Below are 24,243 nucleotides of genomic sequence, written 5' to 3'. Positions count from 1 at the left end.
TGCTTGCAGCTGTAATACCAGGCATAATAAAAACTTAGCACTAGACAGCCTTAAATGGAGTTCACTAACAGTAACAGAAATTTAATTTATTATTGCAAGGGTCATTTTATTCTGTGTATTGGTTTTGCATGGCTTGGTTTTGGTAGTGGGGGGGGCTACAGGGGTGGCTTCTGTAAGAAGATACTAGAAACTTTCAGCATGTCCAACAGAGCCAATTCTTGGTGACTCCAAAGATGGACATTGCACTGGCTGAGGCTAGGCCAACTAGAAATGGTAGTAAAACCTCTGTGATAACAGATTTAAGAAGAAAGGAAAACAAAAATTTGCTGCCCAGTTTTAATCACAGCCAGAGAAGAGTGGAGTGAGAACATGTGAGAAGGACAACTTCTCCACTGACACCAAGGTCAGTGGAGAAGGAGGGGCAGAAGGTGCCCCAGGCACTGGAGCCGAGACTTCTCTGCAGGCTGTGGCGCAGACCACGCTGAAGCAGCTGTGCCCCTGCAGGCCATGGGGATCCACGGGGATGCAGAGATCCACCTGCAGCCCGTGGGGATCCATGGGGGATGCAGAGATCCACCCACAGCCTGTGGGGATCCATGGGGGATGCAGAGATCCACCTGCAGCCCGTGGGGATCCATGGGGGATGCAGAGATCCACCCACAGCCTGTGGGGATCCATGGGGGATGCAGAGATCCACCCACGGCCTGTGGAGAAGCACCACACCAGAACATGTGGATGCCTGGAGGAGGCTGTGACCCTGTGGGACACTCATGGAGAGAGGGGTCCTGCTGCCCTGTTGGAGCAGCCTGTCCTGTGCACTCCAGAGTGGCCCACACTGAGCTCTTTCAGGAGAACTGTTGCTTGTGAGATGGACTCACATTGGAGAAGTTCACAGAGAACTCTCTCCTGTGGGAGGGACCCTACGGTGCAACAGGGGAAGGATTCCTCTCCCTGAGCAACAGGAGAAACCTTGGGTGATGAAATTATGATAACCCCCATTCCCTGCCTCCTTGGACTGCACTGAACTGGACTGTAGGAGGTAGAGCTGGAAGGAAGGAGGGGTGGGGGAAAGGTGTTTACAAGGTTTTATTTTACTTATTATCCTGCTCTGATTTTGTTAGTGTAATAAATTCACTTCATATTTCTAAGTTGAGTCTATTTTGCTCTTGACAGTATTTGACGAGTGATCTCTCCTGGTCCTTATCTCAATCCATTAATATTAAATTCACTAATTTTTTTTCCCCTCTGCCCAGCTGCAGAGGGAAGTAAGTGAGCATCTTTCATGGGTGCCTGCATTTGGTCAGCGTCAACCCAGAGCACCTGGTTTCGTTAAAATGCGACAAATTATTGCAAGTATCAGACCATGAAAAATCATGGAAATTCAAAAGTGATTCTATACCCATGTTCTGAAACTTTCCTTTATGTTTAACATTTTCCCAGTGGTTTTTGGTTTTCTTTCTTGTAGTGCTTCAATAAGTCAAAGAAACTCTTTGGCTGAATGAGTTTTTAGGTAAATAGGAAGGAAAAAAAGCCCAAACAATCTGGAAACAATGTCAGCTCAGTGCTAGTAATAAGAACAACCTGTTCTTGGCAAAGTTAGAATAATTTTTTTTGCATTGTTTAGAATGATTCATCTAAGTTTTCTAATACCTAGGATATAAATCGGAATTACTTGGGCTGACCTCTTTTATAGGGGTGAATGCTTGCCTACACAAAACAAAATTTCCCTTTGACTCAATAATTGTGTCTTAGAATATTTCTTCCAAAGCTGAAAAACTTTTGACCAAATTTATCAAACCAGGTAATTATTTTGGGAGTGTTGCTAACATCATAGTGTTTTCCAAATCTACACAGGGAATAAGAAACAAGCAAGGAGACAAGTGGAGCAAAACTACTCTATGGAATAGCAGTTCTATACAATAGACCCTAAGATATTTTTCTTCATACCACACAGACTGGAGAAATGGACCACTAATTCTTCTTTTAGTTTTTTGTTTGTTGCTTTGTTTGTTTGTTTTTCTGTATGCTTTGGTTTTCTACCAAAAGAAGCTAGAACTGTAAAGGGACAGTGCACCCAATTTCTTGAGACAACCAAGAGGTTTTTGGAGATCTGAAATTGGCATAAACATCCGCACAGACCCAACCTTCTAGATCTTGCTATGCTTCCCCTGAAATTTTTCATTATAGTATCTCCCTTACTGTGACTGAAGTTCACTCAAGGTGTCCTGGAAAGCCAGGTGTAGCATGCAATTTCAGAAGTATATCTAATGCAAATGGAAAAGCAAGCACATGCATAGCAGTATTTCAGCAATTAATACGTGTTGTGGCAAATGTCCCTGTAATGGCATAATGGAGGTTACAGCATGGAGAAGCATGATTGGATTTATTTGAGCTCTAATCCAAGAATATAGTCTGTATGTGTTGTGTGGCCTGCATATGCTACTACAGCATATACAACCATCCAGGTGACACATGCCTTCTTGCAGTGAATTGTAATTAATATTGTAATGAAAGCTAAGGAATGTCACATTCCAGAGGTGACTTTGCTTTGCTAGATGGAAATCTCTGGATATGTGTGGCTAACATAGGGTTTGCACTGTATTCAGATGGACCAATTCAGATAGAAATATTTTATCCTTCAACTTCAAAACATGTCCTCTGCTTATCAGTATCAATTTACAGCTTGAGATTCTTCTTGCTTGATTGTCTGTTGCAATATAGGAGGAAAATTGGCATCTTTACTGGCAGGCTCTGAAAAATGAAGTGATTATAGTCTTGACAGAGCATTGTGGAAAATGTTCAGCTTTCTGTTGCTGATGTGGGAGATTTTGTGCTCTGGGACTATCAAACCAACATGCTTTAAAACCAGTCACTTCACTCCAAAATGCCACTTCACTTCATCTGACGGCATTATAAAGATATCTCTATTAAACACAAAATTTTAAACTCAGAAGAATTATAAGATATTAAACAGAAATCTTTCAATAACTTAGATATTTTACAACAATCATTTAATTCTAATCATCTTGAAAAGATTTTCAGATACTTATCCATAAAAAATATATTGTAAAACTTGAAAATAAATTCTGTCAGTCATTGTCAACCGTATAGTGCAGCTAGTGATGAGATTATACATTTATATGAGTGCAGAAAAGATTTCTAGTGTTTCTTTTAAACAGAGATGTAAATGAATGAGGGAAGGAAGATTAGAGATAATGTATAAAAAGCCATTTTAGATTGCTCTACAGAAAGGACAGTCAAAACAAACTGGAAATAACAGGGGTTTAAATGTTAAGATTGGATATGATATTAATACAGGTTTTGAAATCAATAACTGTTGCGCTATAAGTCAGAACTAAAATATACGATTGACAGACGTATAATAATTGAAAAACAGAGATAACATTTACTGACTATAAAAGGTTGGATTTTTTATTTTGTTTTGTTTTCTATGTGACAGATCTGCCAGGAAGATTTTGGAGTATGCAGCTGTAGTCTTTCCAAACACAGAGCACAGGAAAAGTAAAATAGCCTGTTAGCCTGCCAGATTACATTTATTTGCTGAAAAAGAAGAAATGCAGAGTGACACTAGGCAATATGTCATGTTAACTGGTTAGATGTGTTTTTAGAGAGTATTCAGATATTTTGATAAGAGATCCTTAAGATACACTGCATCATTGCAAGGAATGTATTTTCTGTCTTTGCACCTAAACTGGTACAAAATTCTTGGCAGCTTCTAGGACAAGAGACAATGGCCTCAAGTTGCACCCAGTGGAGGTTTAGATCGGACATTAGGAAAAAAATTCCTCACTGAAAGGGTTGCCAAGCCCTAGAACAGGCTGCCAAGGGAAGTGGTTGAGTCACCATCCCTGGAGGTATGTAAAGACATTCAGTGGTGGACTTGGCAATGCTGGGTTAATGGTGGGACTTGATGATGTCAAAGATCTTTTCCAAACTAAATCATTCATGATTCAATGATCTCATCTGGAAGTATAACTTATTTGCATAATAGCACCGAGAATTTTAGTTTTTTAGAGCTCTCTTAGGAAGGTTGACAGCACCTGCTATGCTATAGATCTGCTAGGGACAAATATTATGAAGTCTAACATGGTGCTACAATAAAAGACCAAGGTAGCCATGGTCTCTGAAACCAAAGAAGCCAAAACCCCCACATTTTTTAGATGCCTTCAGACAGTGAATGGTTACAACACTATTAGATTACTTAGTAGTTATCATTAAAAGAAAACTACAAAACCATTTTTTGGGTCTCACATCAGGTTACTGTCATCAATGATCATTATAATACATTTGAATTACATTTGTCATTATTTTTTAAACAAGTTTCCTGCTTTATGAAATACTAATTTCCTGGATTAATCAATACAGTAAAGATAGGGAAATAAACACTGCTTTTTATATCATCATTGGTTAAATGCTTATTTTCTGAATTTCAGTAGCATATCAGCTATTAAGGATAATTTAAATTATTTTATATTTTTTTTACTTTATTCAGTTTTGCGTTAAAAAAATTTGTTCAAATATACATTACAATTTAAAGTCCCAAAGTTGTGTGGGATTTTGCTTGGATTGTCAGTCCTTGGAGCCACCAGTCTCAGGTGTTACCATCCAGAGTCCCCCATCTTCCCCCTCTATTCATCTATACGTACCTTCCCGAATTTCACACACTTCTTCCACCTCCAGGATCTTTTCTCAAGCCAGTAGCTTCACCACTTTTTCTCTAGGTCCCCTCTTTCCAGGGCCACTTCTTTTTGGTGAACACTTCTCAGGCTTTTGTCCCTGGCTTTCCCAGTCTATCCAGGTACAGTGTATGATCAGTTTCCCAAGTGGTGTTTCTGATTCATGTCTCTTCATTATTTGGAGGACTCAGGAAAAGATACTTGATTTGTCATATATTTTTTTCTAAACTCAGACTTTGTGAATTTTAAGCTGGGAAAGGAGACAAATCCTACACCTAGGGAGGAACACCCCTATACACCAATATATTCTGGGTGGCAGTTGTAGAAAAAGCAGATTGTCAGAAAAAACCCTCGAAGTCCCAGTGAACACCACACTGAATGTGAGCAAGCAAAGTACCCTTGCAGCCAAGAAGACTCATGGGCTCCTGGTCTCCATTAGGAAAAATGTTGCCACTGGGTTCAATGAGGTGGTGCTTTCCCTCTTCTCAGCACAGCGAGGCCTCACTCAGGGTACTGAGTCCAGTTCTTGGCTCCTCAGGACAAGACAGGCCCATAGGAGAGAGCCCAACCACTAAGATGACTAAGGTACTGCAGCATGTCTCTAATGATGAAAGATTGAGAAAGCTTGGACTGTTCAGCCTGGAGAAGGCTTGGAGGGAGGATCATATAAATATTTGGAGGGAGGGTGCAAAAAGATGGAGCCAGGCTCTTTTCAGTGGCATTCGGTGATAGCAAAGGGCATAAACTGAAACAGAGGAGGTTCCCTCTGAACATCACAAAGTACAGTGACTGGTCTCTGACACACGTTAACCAGGGTGTTGTGGAGTTTCCCTCCTTTGAGGTATTTGAAAGCGATCTGGACATGATCCTGGGTGATCAACTCTACATGGTCTTGCTTTAGAAGAGGAATTGGGCAGGATGACCCTCAGATGTCCCTTCCAGCACCACTAATTTGTGGCTCTATGATTCTGTGATTTTACATAGAGCTCTGTGTCTAAAGGTTAATCTATTTTAATTTGAAAAAGAAAAGGAAAGCTATTGCATTTTCTATAAAAAAAAAAAAAGGAGAATAAAAATACTGCAGAAAACAATTCTGAAGCCTTATGGACACAAATAGCAAGGACTTTTTTTAGGTTTACTCATTCTTGCAAAGTTTTTGAAAGATTTTCAAATCAATATTTTAAAACAGAAGCCAATGAGATTAAAGGAGGATATTTTAGCTTCCCTAATGTCCAAACTTGTTTCAAGAATCTCAGAATTTATTTTTAAATTTTGGAAAGGGCTATGAAATACTAAGAGAGAGACTGAGAATATTAGGACTGTTTAAATGATTACATCTGATTACAGGGTGAAAACATCTCAAAAATTTACCATTCCTATTGGAAGGAAAACAAACAAATCAAGGCTATGTATATAGCATTGGAGACATCAAACTGAAGTGTCTACTCTGAAGCACATTTCATTATTGTCAGACAGAAATAGGAAATGAGCAAGACTCTATACCTTCAGCACACCTTAGCTGGTCTGATGAAGGTGGTGAGATAGGTTATGAAACTGTAGCTTGAGTTTTACAAGAGACTCTTGACTGTGTGTGACAAATATTATAGATGATCCCTGAATACTGAATTACTTGCCTAATTAATAATTCTAAGAAGAAATTGTATCCTACAGGCAAAATTTCTCTGATTGAGAGGCTCCCATGGAATCCAAAATTTTGATAATTCAGTGTATTCTAAAAAATAACATTTTCTTTGGAAAGTTTCCAACTACTTACTTAAAACTTATACAGGAGATTTTTTTTTATTATTTTTTCCAGGAAAAACTAAACACAACAATTCAGGAACTGTTCTAATTCAAGTATTTTTATCTTCTATTTTTGTACTTGAAAGAAATCTTAGTCAAAAGTCAAGAAAGGCCAGAAAAAAAAAATACTTAAAAAGAAGATGGGAGTGTTTGTCAGCCTCATGAATCATAGCTTTGAAGAAAATAAGGCAGAATTCAGAACTGTATGCTATTTGTGTCTTTCTTTTCACTGATCTGGAATTTTATATTTTATTTTCATCTTATTGAATATAAAAGATAGTCTTGTATGTGTAAATTGATATAATGCCTGCAAATTTTGACACAGAAACTAAGTAGGGTATGCGAATGCACTTATGAAGAACGAAGATGTACACAACACATAATCACAGAGGGCATTTTAAAAATTGCAATTAGATTAGTCTTTTATGTCCCATTTGCATTTTTTTTTTAGGTACTGGGAAATTCCTTCTCACTTTTAGGAGGGAGGTTGGTCCTACAGCCATCCTCTCCTGAGACAACAGATCCAGACAGGGAATTCTTTCCCAGACAAATTATTTCATACCCTATTACTTCATAAAATAAGACAAAACACTGAGATCTCTTCAGGAAAAAAAGCAGCATCTTTCTGCAGAAGTGTAGAAATAAGGCAAGTCTTTCCTGCCTGAACAAACATTTTTAGTCTGGACAGTCAACGAGTCAGAGTTTCATGAAGCTGTAAATTGACTTGCATTCAATATCCTGAATTTCTTTAAAAGGAAGATTCAGATGTGGAAAAGTCTGTGAAGACAGCTCATTACTATTAACTTCTTAAAATCCAAAAGTTTTTTTTGAAGAATAGTACTTGAAGAATTTTAAAAATATCTCAGTTTCTTCATTTGTATTTATTTATCATTTATTTCTTCATACATACATAGTCTTCCTGTAGAGATATTTATAGAAGAAGATAGCACAGAAGTACATTGCAAGGTTTTTGCTACTTCAGGGATAAGTAATGGATGAATTCTGAAAGTGCAGTATTTTTCATAAAAATCAACAGAAGGCTTCAACTGTCAGTTGTTGAGCTACAAGATTTAGTGGAATGGGTTAGGAGCCATCATCTGCTAACAGGTCATAGCACCTTTTCTCTTCAGTTGCCAATATATTTTAGAGCTTTTATGCGCTGTAACATCTTCTGCAGAGTTGTCAAAACAATGCTAATGCCTGAGCACTACTCAGGTCACGTAATCTCTACCTCTCATCTTTGTCAAATGAGCCATATACTGTAGCACTGATAAGAAATTTTGAAAAACTAAACCATAAAAAATTCAGATGGGTGATTCATATTTCTGAATCGCCTCACTACCATCAACAAAAAGGGAGCTCCTCCAGGCTGATCATTTCTCCGTACACTGTTACCACTACAGTGTAAAGGCAAAGCTTCCAGTTAAAATAATCCTGAAGGTCTTTTCTGACACAGTTAAGCTGTACTTCCAAACAAGAAGCCAAAAGAGTAGAACAAATCTTCACTGCTCTGTTGCCATAATTTCCCTCTCTCCCCACCTTTGGCAGCTTTACTTTCAGGAACTTTCATACCTGTATTACATAAGAATGACTGAGTTCAGTTTTCACCTAAGATTTTGCCTAATCATCTTCCAAAAGTGATTTGAATCTGTGACCCTCCTAGCATCCTGAAAAAGAAATTCTAGGCTTCTGAATCAATTAATTACTTATGCAAAATTGTTCTTTCTATGTGATAAGGCATCAAACTATAGTTGAAATATGGGATTATTTAACAATAATTTCATTGCACACTGTTGTATGATTCAGCATACAGATTTTTTTTTTGTGAGCTGTAATTGAAAGCAGTTAGGTGTGTAGAAGGTAGAAAGAAACAGCATGAACTTTGTGTAAGTGTTTTTGCCTAATATGTGTAGAAGTTCCCTATATTCTTTAGTTTTCTGTTTTCTAAAAGCAATTCTACATACCTGCAAAGCATGAAAATATTGTTTCCATCTCTAGAGACTTTCATAAAACTCCACAGTACAAGTGTGGATGGATCTGATTCCTTCAATCCTGCTTGGTCAGCTACCTAATCAAATAATTCTGATTAAACAACTTGCAACAAAAAAGAGTTTTGTTTTGTTTTTTTAAATTTATTTTTAGAAAAAATAGCTAGTCCCTGAAGAGCAAATAACTAACCAGAAGCTAGTTTATGGTTGACAAGAGAAAGACATAATAGGGTGCCAAGGATTCTAAGGGTTAAGGCAGCCATAGATGTGGGAAGATCAACTTTTTGGTAGTTTTCACTCTGTAGAACTCCCCATCCTCTATTAATACCTGAAATACTTCACTACTTGTTGTTTGTTGTATTTGGAAGTTTTTCTACTCATGCAAGCCATATGACAGATGCAAAAACAATCATTTTAAGAATTAAAAAATTGTAGTGGCCTTCCAATATTTGTTGATAAATAGTAAAATATTTTGTAGGAAGTGTGTGTATGTATGATAATGGATTTCCCAACACATTTCTTCAGCTTCTCATTTTATCAGAAGAACTATTGTGAGAATTCCCCATATGAGGATTTGAAAAATATTTTAAAAGATAAATTCAAAATTAATATAATATATATGTGTGTGTGTGTGTACATAAAATTATTATAAATTACAGTCCATGCTAACCACACCAAATAGAAACTATGGAGCTGGATTTCATTTTTCCATACATATGCACACATATGTGTACATATATAAATGAACAAGGAAGATTGTGTTGTGTCTAAGCATAAATCCTTAAAATGTTTTCATTTTAGCAGGGCTAAATAATCTGCTGAAAAGAAGTTTCAATGCATTTTTAGTAGACTTCTAATTAATTATCTTATTACTGATTTTCTTGAAGAATAAGATCAGTTGTTAAAGCATGATTGAAACATAAGGAGAAATGATAAATTTTGAATGAATACATTGTTCATGATGTTTATGTCTTTTCAAAGTTAATGAATGAAAATCAATCCAGGTTCCATTGTTGAGCAGCTATTTTCCACCCTCAACTGAGCAGCAAATACTTTAGTCAGTAATAATACAAAAACCAATAACATTTTTAAGTGTTAAATCAGACAAGTAGATTTCCAATTTAGCCACAAAGCTAGAGAGTGATCTTTTACAATGGAAAGAAAAAAACTTCTTTCCAGGCTGAGAAATCTCGAGAGTCAAGGAAAAAGACATGGGTTCAGGAAAAAAAGATCAAGAGAATGGATGCTGACAATTTTAACAGCTGGGCTGGATTTCTCAATTGGATATTACAGCCTCAAATTATATGACACTTGCTGGCATTTTTTTAGTTTGTTTTTCTTGCAAGACTAAATTGGCTCTTTAATTTAAAAGTGTAAATTAAAAATGCATAATAACATTAAGTATGAGCTATTCTGTTGTCCACTTATGTGGAACAAGCACAAATGTTTAACTTCTTTGAATAGGTCATGAGGTTAGAGATGGCTAAAAAAATATTGATAAATGCAATATTTCAGGGAAATACTAAATCATATCCATATTTCATATGGAAATCAAGAAACCAAATCATTCAGTTTCCTAAGTATTTCAAATAAATTTAGAGTGATTTTCCCAGGTTCCTACAACTCATTTTACAAATTTCTGCTGCTCCCCATCTGCTGAGTTTTTGTCACTCCAATCCTGTGCACACCACAGCTGTTCTTCCTGTGAACCAGCCAAAAAGGCCACAGCACTGGTGAGCAAAGCTCCAGAGGTCCCAGGGAGGCAGACAGCATCATACCCAGGTGTCAGGGCATGAGCTTGACCGGGTTTGTAGGCCAATATTTAGTTAAATGCATTTCACAGGTGGAAGTTTCAAGGTTTCTTTAGCCACTGTCTTTTTTTCTCCTGGTCTGCAGATTTGACCAAGCACTTCCCAAGCTTTCCAGATGGCCAGAGCAATTCCCTTCTGATGCAGCTGCCCACCTTGCTGCCAGGCTCATTGGATATGGACATCTCAAGAAGGTAGAAGCAGTTTTCCTGGTAGCAGCTACATTTTATCAGCAGCTTTAGAAACCACTGTCCAGTGCTCCCCTTGCTGACTCATAGAGCTCGCTTAGCTAATGTGCTGGTTTGCAGAAACCTTGTAAGGAAGTAATTCATTAATGAACAGCTGGAAAAATTTGGAAACAGTGCAATGCTGTGGAATTTCAGTTCCACTAAACAAAACCCAATACTTTTTAACTTTTCATGGTTTGAATAAGGTTGCAGCCATTTGTAAATGTCATACATGTTTTGCAGATCAGACATTTGGTTTCCTAGGCAGCTTGTGCAAGCAAAAACTTATTAATTGTTTTGCAGAGCTATCCTTGGGAGAAAAAAAAAATTGGAGAATTCAAAGTTACAGCTCTTGTTTTTTCTTATAAGCTATGTAATTACCTACTTAACTTGATGACAGTTACTTATTTTTCATTAGATCCATTTAATGATAATTCTGCTCCTTTTTTACCAGAAATTCTGGTATGGTTTAAGATAAACATCCTAATCCTTGCATTTATATTTTCTTCCGTCCTCTTTTAGACAAAAATTTTGTCTATGAGTCCTCCTCTGTTGACATTAAGTAGGATTTACTGTTACTAATACTGGTTACCACTGTGTGATTACTGACTCTTTTCCTCTCCCCCATGGTATATCAAGCTGCTGGATATTCCAATTTTTGCCTGGGGTCTTAGAAGCATTAGCTATACTGCTCAGTCTGTGCAGTCTGAGTAGTCTGTGAAGTCTGATGCACTCCAGGTCTCAAGTTTAAGTGCCTGCATCACTATATTTAATTAGTTGTCTGAACTCTGCCTACTATCCTAACCTGTCTTTTTATCTGCAACACTTAGTACTGTGACTGCTTTCTGGGAGAGACACCCAGCTGCTTTATCTAGCCATCACTAATCATGAGGTGATTTCTACAACCAAACAGATACATCTAGGGACCATAAACATCTGCTCAAGCGTTCTGACAAGCTCATCTGGGCTACAGATAGCATTTGCTGAGACGAGTGCTATGGGCAATAATTTGTCCCAGAGCTCATAGAAGATACAAGCGCAAGATTCACCTTATTGCTTGTAATTAAAGTCCTAATTATTAAACTATCTTTTCACTTCATCCCTGTATTGTTTCTGATCTTTATGTTCTATTGCTAGTCCTTATTATTTCCTACTTCTTCAACAAATTGTACTCAATTTAAAGAGACAATAACTTCCTTAGAGTCTTTAGAGTCATTAGCTAAACCCTTTCAATGATTATTGGAACACAATAAGGCTATTAATATTTTAACTCTTAATAGTATGCATATCCCTAGTTAGTTTCCCAGGATACACTTAGTTTTCATTGTTCCATGTTCACTTGTTTAATTCATTCACTGCTTCACTGACATGTAACAACAGTCACAGACAGAAACTCCAACAATACCCTAGTTGTCTGAGATGTGAATATATCGCTGTATACTTTTGTCTAGTAAAAGAAATGTTCTAGCAGAATGTGTATAGCTTTTGTGCAAAATTTTAGGTGGCAAAAAACCCCACAATATTTAGGCCACAATACTGTAACAGAGATCACAAATTTTATTTTTGAACTTGCTCCAGCAGTTCCATGTCCTTTTTATGTTGGGGACAGCAGAACTGGATGCAGCACTCCAGATGGGGTGTCACAAAAGCAGAGTAGAGGGGCAAAATCACCTCCCTTGACCTATTAGTCATGTTCCTGCTGATGCACCCCAGAATACAGTTGGCTTTCTGGGCTGCAAGTGCACATTGCCAGCTTCTGTCATTTTCTGTCAACCAAAAGACAACCAAGAAACTAAAAGATAGAGCCAGTAACAATTCTATGACCCTGGGTCACAAATGGAACTGCTGAAGCAAAAAGAATATGGGGTATCTAGCAGCACTAGAAAACTTTCAGATCACTAAGCAAGGTGCTAGTCACTCAAGATAAAATATAAAAGTACAGGCTCCATTTTTCTTGCCTTAGTTTAAAAAATATAGGTAGGAATGTAGGGAGGAAAGCAGCAAATTGTTCTATACAGTTAGCACCTTACTGGAAAGTCTTGAGAAAATTCGTAAAGACATTTGGTTATATATCCTATTTAATAGTAAAATATATTTTGTTTCTTTGAGATTATAATACTGTTCAATATCTGCAGGGTTGTATTTGAGGAACAAACTGATTTCAATGTATTTCTTTTTGTCTTAAAAAGAACTTGGATGGTTTCCTTGCCTGATTTTATTTTTCCTTGTGCATGTGTAAATTGTTTTTTCAAAATGAGTATGATAAATTTCCAGATCTGATTAGGAATATTTTACATTTATCCTAAAGAAGTAACAGGTCTCCAATAAGAGTACAATAACACAGAATCAGGGCCCTCTGGGACACAATGAATTGTAGGACAAATAAGGTCTAATGCTGCACATTAGACATGGAAATACATGGAAATCTACTCTTTACCAATCTCTCCACGTTTACAATTAACTAGCTAGACAATGTAAAAATCTTCCAGAATGAAAAATACAATTTTTTACAAAATTATTTGTCTTTCATCAGAAATTAAATAATCATGTCAAATCACAAATAACAACATGTTATGGACCTATGAGTAGAAATGCAATAACAGAGAAAATTGATTCCCCAGGTTTCTTCATGAGAAAGGCCAGGAAATGGGCAGAAAAACGGGCAGAAAAACCCCCAATGACATAAAGTTCTCATCTTAAAGAATTTTCAAGGAAATGATGGAATTTGGTACATTAGATCTATGTCTTGTGTCATGCCTGTTCCAAAAGACAATTCACTATTGCTATCAGGACACACAGCGGAAACCTCCTGGCCTAGAGGCTGTCTACAGGCAATCTTAAGACTGATTCCCTTCTTCCACAGGACAGATAAATCATCTCTGATATCTCAAATATCCACATTTCTATATTTTTCTGAGTATTACCATCTGAAATGAGAATATCTTAATCTAAGAACACTAAGATATTCTGATTCTGATTGCAATACTGCCTAAATATAAGAAAGCATGAGATATAGTGGGAGATACACATTCATCATCCCTAAATGACATCTCATGAGGCCAATTCAATTTACTATGGAGGTTAACCTTCACCTGTGCTAGAGACAAGCTGAGAAAGTCTAAGTCACACTGACTACCCAACTAAATATCTGTTGACTATAATAGGAGCTTAAACAGGTGGCTTACCTGCACATGTGGAAACATGGATTTTATTGTCTTAAATCCCAGAATGAATTTCTGGAAAGGCAAGAAAAGTAAAAATATGTATTTTTTTTAAGCTAGAATCACATGATGATTAAGTGTAAATTTCAGAAATTTATTTACATATTATTATATTTATTTTTATTGCTTTTGTTTTTATTTATTGTATTTAGTGATTTATTTGTTCAATACAATTATAACCTTCCATGATTTACTGTAATAGTACTGAATGCCACTTTGAATGTTTGTCCTGCATTTTATTTTTTCATTAAATGAATTAAAGCATAGAAGGCCCATTTTTCAAAACTGCTAAACTGAAACCACACCAGTAGCTCACAACAGATTTGAGTGAGATTCTATATCTAAACCCCATAATTTTCTCACTTTTTGAAACAGTAGTGAAACTAGTACAGGATGTCAAAGGAGAAGTATGGAAATGAGTGAAAATATATCCTCTGAAGGCCTCTGTACTATTTTTATTTCTTCCTGCTAGGGGCTGCAATCAAACAATGCACAATGAATATTCATTATGGAGCTGAGTAATCGATTCTATTATTTGCTTTTATACACTTCACAAAACTAAGTTCAGAAGAGAAAGACACATCTGGTTGGATGCTGAAGCAAAATCTCTCTGACTCTTTCACTTCCGGAATGCTGACAGAGACAGTATTCAGGAAATGAAATGAATTCCTCAAGTGTTCAAAACTAACATGAAAGACCATTTTCACTGTTGTAAATAACTTACTTTTTTTTACTGACAGCAATATAAATGTGCATATTTCTGTTATCAAATGTATGATCCTTAATAATTTGCTTTAAGAGGGACTAGGCTTCATTCTATATGTGGAATATTCTCTATAAAACGCCCTGATTTACATAATCTTCAAGTTATTTTTATTTACTTTCATGTTACTCTTACAAAACAGTTATCACTTTAATGAAAATTGATATGAACTAAGCCTTGGGAGGTTTATGAAAAAGAAAGTTTAGCAAATGGTTGTATATAAATTGTGTTTCAGTCTGGCAAGAAGCTGAAAGACAGAAAGAGATAATTTTGTTTTATTCCTAGGTTGCATCATTCCTACCATGTGAATGACTTCCTTTTCATGTTCTTGTAGCTGTGAGCAAAACTGTCAAGGGAAATCGTCTTAAACACTTTGCTTATCCAAACATACTAAAACTTTTCAAACCTTCTTTAGCTTTACAGGTCTAATGGGACTAGAAATCTTTCAAAATGTTATTTTCCACCTGTGTTCTCTAACTTTTAGAATATTAATCCAAATCCCAGTGTGCTTCCATTGCTGCAATGCCAGTGTAATTTTAAAAGTTTTCTGTTCAGCATGATTTTCAGTATATAGCTTCCCTCACTTTTATGTTATTCACAGTAATAAAGGCAATGCATGTGGCTCCTTTGTTTAATAGAAAACAGGTATTATTAATTCGTGATCTGTAATACTAAGCTGGAACCTTATCAACTCACAACAGAAAGACCAGTGTTAACAAATATTTACACTAAAATTATTAGGTGATTCATAACAGCGCATATAGAATTTGATTGGTATTTCCTCCTATAGATAAGGCATCACAGAACATAATTAATACTTAGAAACACCACTTCCACAATTTAAGAATTATTCATGACATTCTTTGTCTTACTGGAAACAACTTCTGAATATAAATGTCTTAATTTCTGCTTAAACAGCAAACAGTTCCACAACACACACACAATGTTATTGACACTTTTCAAATTTATCTCTTCATGAATTCATGTGCCTTTGTAGAAAAATCTAGAAAACAATTTGTTGAAAGCGGCAATTTAAATAGTGATATGAATTTCAGAAGAAAATTTAATTCTAAGGATTGACTTTTGTGCTCCCATCACAGATTTTTGTTTCCTTGTTTGTTTTGCCCCTTTCCTTGAATGCAGACCACTCTTACACATTCTTAAATTTGGCAGCGGTTAATTTGCAGGTGTTTTCAAAATGTGAGCAATGCAGTATAACCAGTATTTCTCCACAGGCTTGTCAATAGCATATATGAAATTGGTAGATGGGGAAGAAAGAAAATAGTCAACAGCGACTACACATTCTTGGTTTATTGTGTGGAGTGGGAGCTCTTTTTTAAAAAAGCAGGTTTTGTGCTAATTTTTCAAGTTTCTCTCTCCTACCAACAGGGAAATACAAAAGTTATTGGAAATGCTATCTCTTGCACAATGACTAAATGCATTTAGAGTTTAGTCCCCACAGGTAAGTAATACGTATTTGAGCCTTTTCTCCCATTTTTTATAAGGGCAGTGAAATTGTGTGATCAAAAGCAAAAGTAATTTTAACAACATAATACAAAGGATGTAGGCAATTTGGCTCAGTATCAGATAAACATTTACTTTGGGAATCCATGAAAATCAGAGGAATTGCTATTTGTGAGTCTTGGCCTGGGACGTGCTTAATCAGCCAGAATTTTCTATTAATGACTTCTGAATAGTCGTGACAAAACTAATTACTTTAAAGAGTTTTGGCAGGATAAGACATGACATTTTATAATGGTAAATAATATCTCTCCTTCTCAATATGCATTACTGCTGTGCTGTGTGCAGTGCATACGAAAAAGGAATGGGCTATGCATTAAGTTCATCAATTAAGAATTCTAATGAAAGGGTTTTTCACAGTTCTGAGGTCTTCTAGTTATTCTTAACAAGAAATGTATAGGATTGATCTCATAGTCTCGTGTTTGGGATTTTTTGCTTCTTTTGTGGCTGGATCTTTTCTTGTTTAGTTAGTTTTTAACTAAAGTAGAGGTGAATCCAAGGAGAGCAACAATGGATTAGAGAATAAAGCACTGTTCAGGATTTGTAGCAAGACTATTACAGGCTGTTCGTCTTAGCTTTACCTCTCACTTGGGTCCAAATTCTTCAAGGTCATCTTCTTTGCTTTTGAATACAACATAAATCAAATTATTAGCCTTGGTCTACAAACACATTCCTGAGGATTAAAAAAAAAGCGTATGGATCATGTTCCTTAGGATTGTTTTCCTTAAATCCTCAGTGATTTTTCTCCCAGCCTGTATTTAAAGTATATCAGCATTTACTTTATATTATCTAGTCATATTTCAGATTTGAGGGGGGAGTAACCACTTAGTAAAAGGTAGAATTTGAATGTAATTTGCAATTTATTATGGTATCACTTGACATTTCCAAGCTAGAGCATATGATACATTAAATAACAGCTATGATAAAAATTATTATTATACAGAGATTTTTTATAAGAATCACAAGTGCTGGGTTCCCTTCCTTGAATTTAAGTTGTTATAACATGTTATTTCCTCTTTTGTAATGATAATGGGCAATTTTCATGCTAGAATTGTAAAACATTTTAGAACTATACACAGTATATAATTGATGTGAGATAATATAATGTTCTAGGAATGCAAAACCAGGGAAACCTTTGAAGGCTGCTGTTTAGGTTCCAAGCTAACCAAAACCAAAAAACTGCAATACTTACAGTATTGTTCTTTTGTATTTGTAGGTAGAAGAGTGTTGACAACACAACAGTGTCTTGGCTGGTGCTGAGCTGTACTCACAGAGCATCAGGGCTGTGTCTCCAACAGTCCCTCCCCAGCAAAGAGAGGCTGGGAGTGGAGTACAGGATGGGACAGCTTACCCAAACTGACCAAAAGGATATTTCATACCTATGACATCTGCTCAGCAATAAAAGCCATGACAGGGGAAACTGTTTTGAAGATGTTTCCTCCAAAACAACCCTAAAGATCTCCCCCTTTCCCTCAGCTTCTTTTCAATCACATCCATTGTTCATGTATGATTTTCTTTTTCCTTAGAATTAAATTCACTAGAATTTGTTCATTTTTTTCTCTAGGTTTTCCTGAAAAGTTTCTACTTCAAAAACAGCCCAAGACACTTATATTAGATTCAATATTTAAATATCTGTCTTCTGAAATCAGTCAAAACTTACAAATCTAATTTGTCTTAATATGATACTTTCAGCAAACTACCTTTATTTTGTTCTTTCTTAGGCAAAGATGCCTTGACTCGTGTCTGATTGTTCTAAGGTTCTGCTCAAATTTGTTATTTTATAATAGAAGACCATTCAAAGAAAAAAATAGCACTACTAAATTCAGTGTTGCTGTAATTTTCCTCATTAAAAGGCAGTGTTTTGCCACTGGCCTTTGGAATGTCTAACCATCAACTATTATTAAGATCAGTCAATTGTTTGAAATTCATTATGAAAGCATTTCTCAGATGGCATTGTTAATTGAATTTGACATTAGATGTACTTTAGGGTGAGGTAATTAAACTTTACATGCTATTGACACTGATTAGTCATATGTATAGTTAATTTTCTTAAGAAAAAGGACTCCTCCTGCTTAAGGAGAAAATAATTTAAAACTTACCAAAATTTTTGTTTTAGTGACAGTGACTAGTAGTTTCAATGAAGTTCACAGTCGTGGGATGAGCTCTCTGAAACATTTCCTTGGAAGAAGGGCTCACATATTTGGACAGTCTCATATACTGACAAGCCTCATTCAGTCCAATTTGCAGTGCTCAGCTTCTCTTTAAGGGGTGATAATGGCCAGGGTTAGTTGAAGAGAAAAATGCTTTTTATCATGTGTAAGAATAAATTAAACATTAATCTGAATATGAATTACTTTAAGATTACTTAGACAAGCTCTCCAATGTTTTGCTCATCAGGAGTTTCTTATCTGGCTTTTAATTAATCTGATGATTCTCCTTCCTTAACTTTCAGTTCAGTTCGAACTTCTGTTCACTACCATGACACAGTTATGATGTTTAGTTTCTCATTCTCTGTACTCTCATTTAATCTTTTAAACTCAAATGGATCACAGAATCATGGAATAAGCTCTGTTGGAAGGGACACTCAAGGGTCGTTGAGTCAAACCCCTAGCCCTGCATAGGACCATACCCAAGAGTAACACCATGTGCCTGAGAGCACTGTCCAAATTTTCCTCTAACTGTCTCAGGCTTGATGCTGTGACCACTTCCCTGGGGAGCCTGTTCCAGTGCCCAACCACCCTCTGGGGTGAAGAACCTTTTTCTAATATCCAACCTAAACCTCCCCTGGCACAACTCCAGGCCATTCCTTTGGGTTCTGTTCCTGATCATCACAGAGAAGAGTTCAATGATTTACCACAAGATTGCTTCTTACTTCAACTGTTGTAAATAGAAGAGCAGCTAGTGTTTCTCTGAAATATGACTAAAAAGCAAAAGCAAATAACTTACTGGGCTGTATGTGTACTAGATAAATAATACCCTTTTACCAAAATCAGCTTTTTAATAGATATAGAGTTTAAAACTTCTGTCAAAACCCTCTTCCACAAACTACAAAGAATTGAGAGTACAGTTCAAATGTATGCACAATTATTAAGCTTAAAAAGGGATTTTGTGAAACTAGTTTTGTGACCTTACTTGTAGCATGAGAGAAAAAAGAAGATCAAGACTGGAATAACATGAGGTATGTCAAAGATTTTTCCTCTCCAATATTTTGGATCTCCATGTTTTACACCAATCAAATTTTGCATTAGGGAAAATCAGACTCAAATCTCAAATCTCAAGTGGGAAATTCAAGTGTTTTAACTGAGGATTTAATACCTTTCTACTTCCTGATTATGAGTGGTATGGCACCTTCAGCCTAGATCATTCACTTTGTGTATGTAATCATCTGCTGTTTTGGCCTTTTCCTGGTAGACCAGCCCTTTTCATGAACCATACCCTGGCAAAGATCCCAAGCACTGTGTGGATCTGCAACTGAGCTTCCCTACTTTAAAAAAAGCTCTGCTGCTGAGTTATCAAGTCATCTCTGGAAACTGTTCCCTCCTTTAACATAAGAGTTCTTTGATGTGTAAAGCAGTTATGATTATAATGGATACCAAAGTATGTATTATGTATGTATTTGTACATGCGTATGTGTGTATCTGGTTACATATGTAGATAATATGAAGTGATCATTACTATGATTCTTAATTTTTAGTAATTCATTCAGACACAAGAAATGTATAAGAAATGTCTTAGTAAAGATATTTTAGTAGGGAAAATGAATTCACCTGCTAGAAAAGCTAAAATAAAACAGCAAGCATGATATGAAACGTAGAAAAGCAATGATAGTTGGAACTTAAGCAAAAGGAGCAGTTTAAGCATACACGCCAATATGTGTGTGAGCTTAGGCATGAAATTTTAGAGGATTTAGAAGAGAGTGACAGAGAATTAAATTTTGGGAAGTGGGTAAAGACTTCTAGCAGTCAGAATTGCTGGCACACATGCTGATCTTCCCAAGCGCACAGTATTCAGAAACCATTTCCTATACCTGTTCCTTACTTGGAGGTCTGGTCAGATTAACTATGAGCTAAAGTTTATGCTCTCAAGCAGCCCCGGGGCTTAGCTTCCAGCAATCCTTTATAGTTAGCACATTAGTCATCTTCAACTGGATATGAACTTGAAAAATAGCTGAAATATCCTCCAAATACCAGCCAGATGTAGAACTGCCACAGGTTCTACTCATGGGAAAATGTCACTGTGTCTGTTAATCAACATTTTATTTCAGCTGAATCTCTTTTGACAACAGTGTTTCTGAGGACAGTGTTCAGGCATGATATGAGAAACTCAATAGCATCTCACTGCAGGTGTATAGGTTAGGCCATGTCATATGTGACCTCGGCCAGCCAAGTGCAACATTTTCATCTTGTGCCTCCCTTTCATAAATTCCAACTTTCTCCAAACTGTTTTCATCTTTCTCTAAATTCCATTTCTTTAGACAGAAATAGTTTTTAGACTTACCTTATCAGTACCCCAATGTGTTTACATGCCAGAAAGAAATAGCATAAAAATAAATTCTATTCATCAGTGACAGGCAAATATTTTAATTTTCATTTGTTTTGACAGGACTTAGTTTGCCATAGGTAATACGCATTTACAAGTTATATTTTATTAGCGCATGTAACAATGAATTACAATTTGTCATGTAGTATTAATATTATGTTGTATCTGAGAGGGCATTGCTTCTATCTAAACACATCAAGAAGTTAGCAAACTTATGGGAATTTTATGTGCTTTCTGTATCTTCAGCTCTTAAAAGGTGGGGGAGTTCGTTGTTGGTCAACTGAACAGACAATTGTTAATGCATGTTTTGGCACCAAGTACTGAAATCTATTGACTGAAATTTTAGATTTTTTTTTCTAATCATACTCTGGCTTTTAAAAATTCAATCATTAATTGATCAATCAAAAAAGCTTTAATGCAACATAGAAACTCCAACATGCAGAATCCACGAGTGGCCTAATCCTGTGCCATTTAAGTAATTAGGGACTTTGTCACCACCTTCAGCTTTTTGTTCCCTATCTATAAAAGTGTTCAAGCTCCGGTGATGTATGAAATGCAATGTATTCTAAGCAAAGTTTGCTCTGATTGTTTCATGGAGTACCACAATAGGATTGCAATGCTAACTGAAACCTTGTGCATACTGAGGAAAAGGAATTAGGAAGGATAAATTAGACATGTTTTCAGGAAATGGTGGAAGCACACTCATCTGATGATTCCTTCTACAGTCATCTCCATATTTGAAGCAGAGGTAAAATCTCATGAGAGTTGGAAGAAATGATTAGTCTATGCAAATATTTGTTACAGCATGCATGGGACAGACAAGTACCCCACAGTATTAGATATTTCTCATTTTAACCTAACAAAAACATAGAATTAAAAGAAGATAAAATAAAAAGCTTGTACTAAGAAATTAATGGACTAACGTGATTAGACACACAATTGAACATTTAAATACTTTTTTAACAAAATCTTTTTTCATAGGTGCAGTTCACTGATGCTTTAGGAAGAGCTTTAATGAATATATACTTTACAAACATCTAGTTATGAACTCTGATTCCGAATTTATATATTATTTTGTTGTAAATAGTTGTAATCTAATGAACTACTATTTAGTATTTCCTATTAGTACTTGTTGCTAAGGGTTTCATATTGATTTACAATATTTTCCCAGAAAATATTAAATGCACATAAACTATGCATATTAATTTTTTATAAATTATACATATTAAAATCTATACATATAAAGAACATAAAAATTTAACTCTGTCTTTCACAAAAATGCCATTAGAATCACAGCAATTTCACCTGTCTCCATCTTTACAAAAAATATTTACATTCATTTTAAGGTATCTTTTTTCATTATGATGTATTATGAATATTTTCTTGATCCAACACCTAATCGATCTCCACCACCATTGTGAAGGTTGTAGAAAACTGCTAAAGCTCTTTCAGTGTAATTTTTGAAAAAGGGCTTTAACAAATGTTTACTGAAATATATGTCTAAATGATTTTGTGTTAATCTTCATAACCTGTCAACATTAATTTAATAATTTCATTGTGTTCTCTTTTATATTCATGGGGTTATTGAAACCCTGCTTTTTTGGGTTTTTTTCTTGTTAGTGGGATGGGTTGACATTGTCTGGCTGTTAAGTGCCCATTAAGCCCCTCTCTCACTTCCCCTCTTCTGCAGCACAGCAGAGTAAATAAGATCAAAAACCCATGGATTAAGATAAAGTCAGTTTAATGAAGAAAAGCAAGGCTACATGGAGAAGTGAAACAAAGCAAGAAGATTTATTATTTATGTCCAATCTTCATGCAATATCTAATGTCCAGCCAGTTCCTGGGGAGTAGACACTCTATAAGTACCTTGTCATGTTTTATTAGCAAACTGACTAAATCACAGATGTTACTCTGGATTTCTTACATGTTATTCAATGTTTTCTACTTGAATAAAGCCTGAATGTTTCAACTTTATTGTTAAAGGGGAAAGGAAAAGAAGCTTCCTACCATAATAACCAAAGGAAAAGAAAGGGCCTTGAGTCAAATTAATTTTACTGTTTACTGCAACCAAAATTCTTAAGCCTTTCAGTCAAAAAAGTTGTTAAAAGGTAGCTTTGCACAAATAGCACCCTTTTAAAAGTTCCCCCTTAGTTTATAAGCATTATAAATTTAAAAACACCTGGAAAACTGTTCTTTATTTTGTTTTCAACAACATCAATAAAATAGGAAAATTCTAGGGTGTTTTGTTTTGTTTTGTTCTTTCTTATTTTATTTTGAAGGCATATTTTCACCTTTTATCTATTAACACGAAGTAAAAGAACACTTACTTTTGATAGCTGAGGAATGTCCTACTTCATAAGGCACTGCTGACATCTAAAATGTGAAGCCTTTTTAAAATTAAATTAGGCTAATACAGCTCTAGACCTAAAGGTCAAAAATTCATACGCATATTTCAATAAGCATAAAATAAACATGAGAAACACTATACAAAGTATCCTCCCCATATTCAATCTGAAACAATTATGCCTAGGAGGAAAGGCACAAGAATGTTTTTGGGGTTTTTTTGTATGTTTATGTTTAAAATATAAAAATCAGAAATTAATTGTGTTTTGTGATTACTTTACATTTTTTTCCTCTTTTTTTTACACTTTCATTAAAAGTAAATGTTTAAAAAGGAAGAAGGAAAAACATACAAATAAGTTAATACCAGAATATCAGGTACAGTAAAGTCTTGAGGCTAACAGACAAGTAGGGGGCCATTTGCAAAAATAGTTAACAACTAACACAGACACACACGCACCCCCTTTCTCATCTGGCTTGCTAACGTTGAGAGAACTTTATAGAAAGTTTCTGCTGAAAACCAAAACAATTTTTTGATGCCAGGAATCTACAGAAGCAGTTGTGCTGGGTTTATTTCACATGAATAAAGAAGAATTGATTGGTGAAGTGCCCATGGAGAGCAGCCTTGACTGCAGCTCCTATGAGAAAATGCTGTTTGAGATCCTGAGAAAAATGAGCAAGAAAAACAACAGATCAACAACCACAAGCCTCAGGAGAGGATCCCAGTTTGTTTAGCACTCTGCTTGGTGGGATCCTGTGGGAGACTGTCCTGAAAAGAAAAATGGCACCAGAGAGCTGGTTGACCTCCAAGGACAATGTTCTCAAAACACAGAAGGATTTGTTTTGACATGCAGGAAATTGACCAGGTGAAGCAGAAGGTCGGTGCGGAAAAACAAGGAACTCCTGACTGAGCTCAAATGCAGAAAAGAAGTGCAAGGAGGGGTGGAGACAAGCGCTGGCCACTTGAGTGATATCAAAGAGACATTGCTTGTATGTGCTGGGTCAGAGATCCAAAAGCCAAAGCAGAGTGAGAGTTAGCACTCAGAACAGATGTCAAGGGCAGGAGGACAAGCTTATAGAAATCCACTGGTAGGAGACGGAATGTTGAGCACACTGCTGTCCACTCCATAGTAGGGAGAGGACCTGGTGATGATAGACATAGAGAAAGATAAGGAACTCAATGGGGGTTTTTGAAAGCTTTATTCCTAGGTCTTAGAGGCTCCTGATCCAACATTCAGGCTTTGTTGAAGTCAAAGTCAAGGCAGAGTGAGATCACTTGGTGTAACACAAGCCCACAGCACAGGATGGTTTGCAGTTGCAGGTGCTGATGGAGCTG

The sequence above is a fragment of the Geospiza fortis genome, unplaced genomic scaffold (genome assembly GCF_000277835.1).
Source record: "Geospiza fortis unplaced genomic scaffold, GeoFor_1.0 scaffold111, whole genome shotgun sequence".
In the NCBI taxonomy this organism is placed as follows: domain Eukaryota; kingdom Metazoa; phylum Chordata; class Aves; order Passeriformes; family Thraupidae; genus Geospiza; species Geospiza fortis.
The sequence above is the reverse complement of the archived record's forward strand: the minus strand, read 5'-3'. Positions refer to the sequence as shown.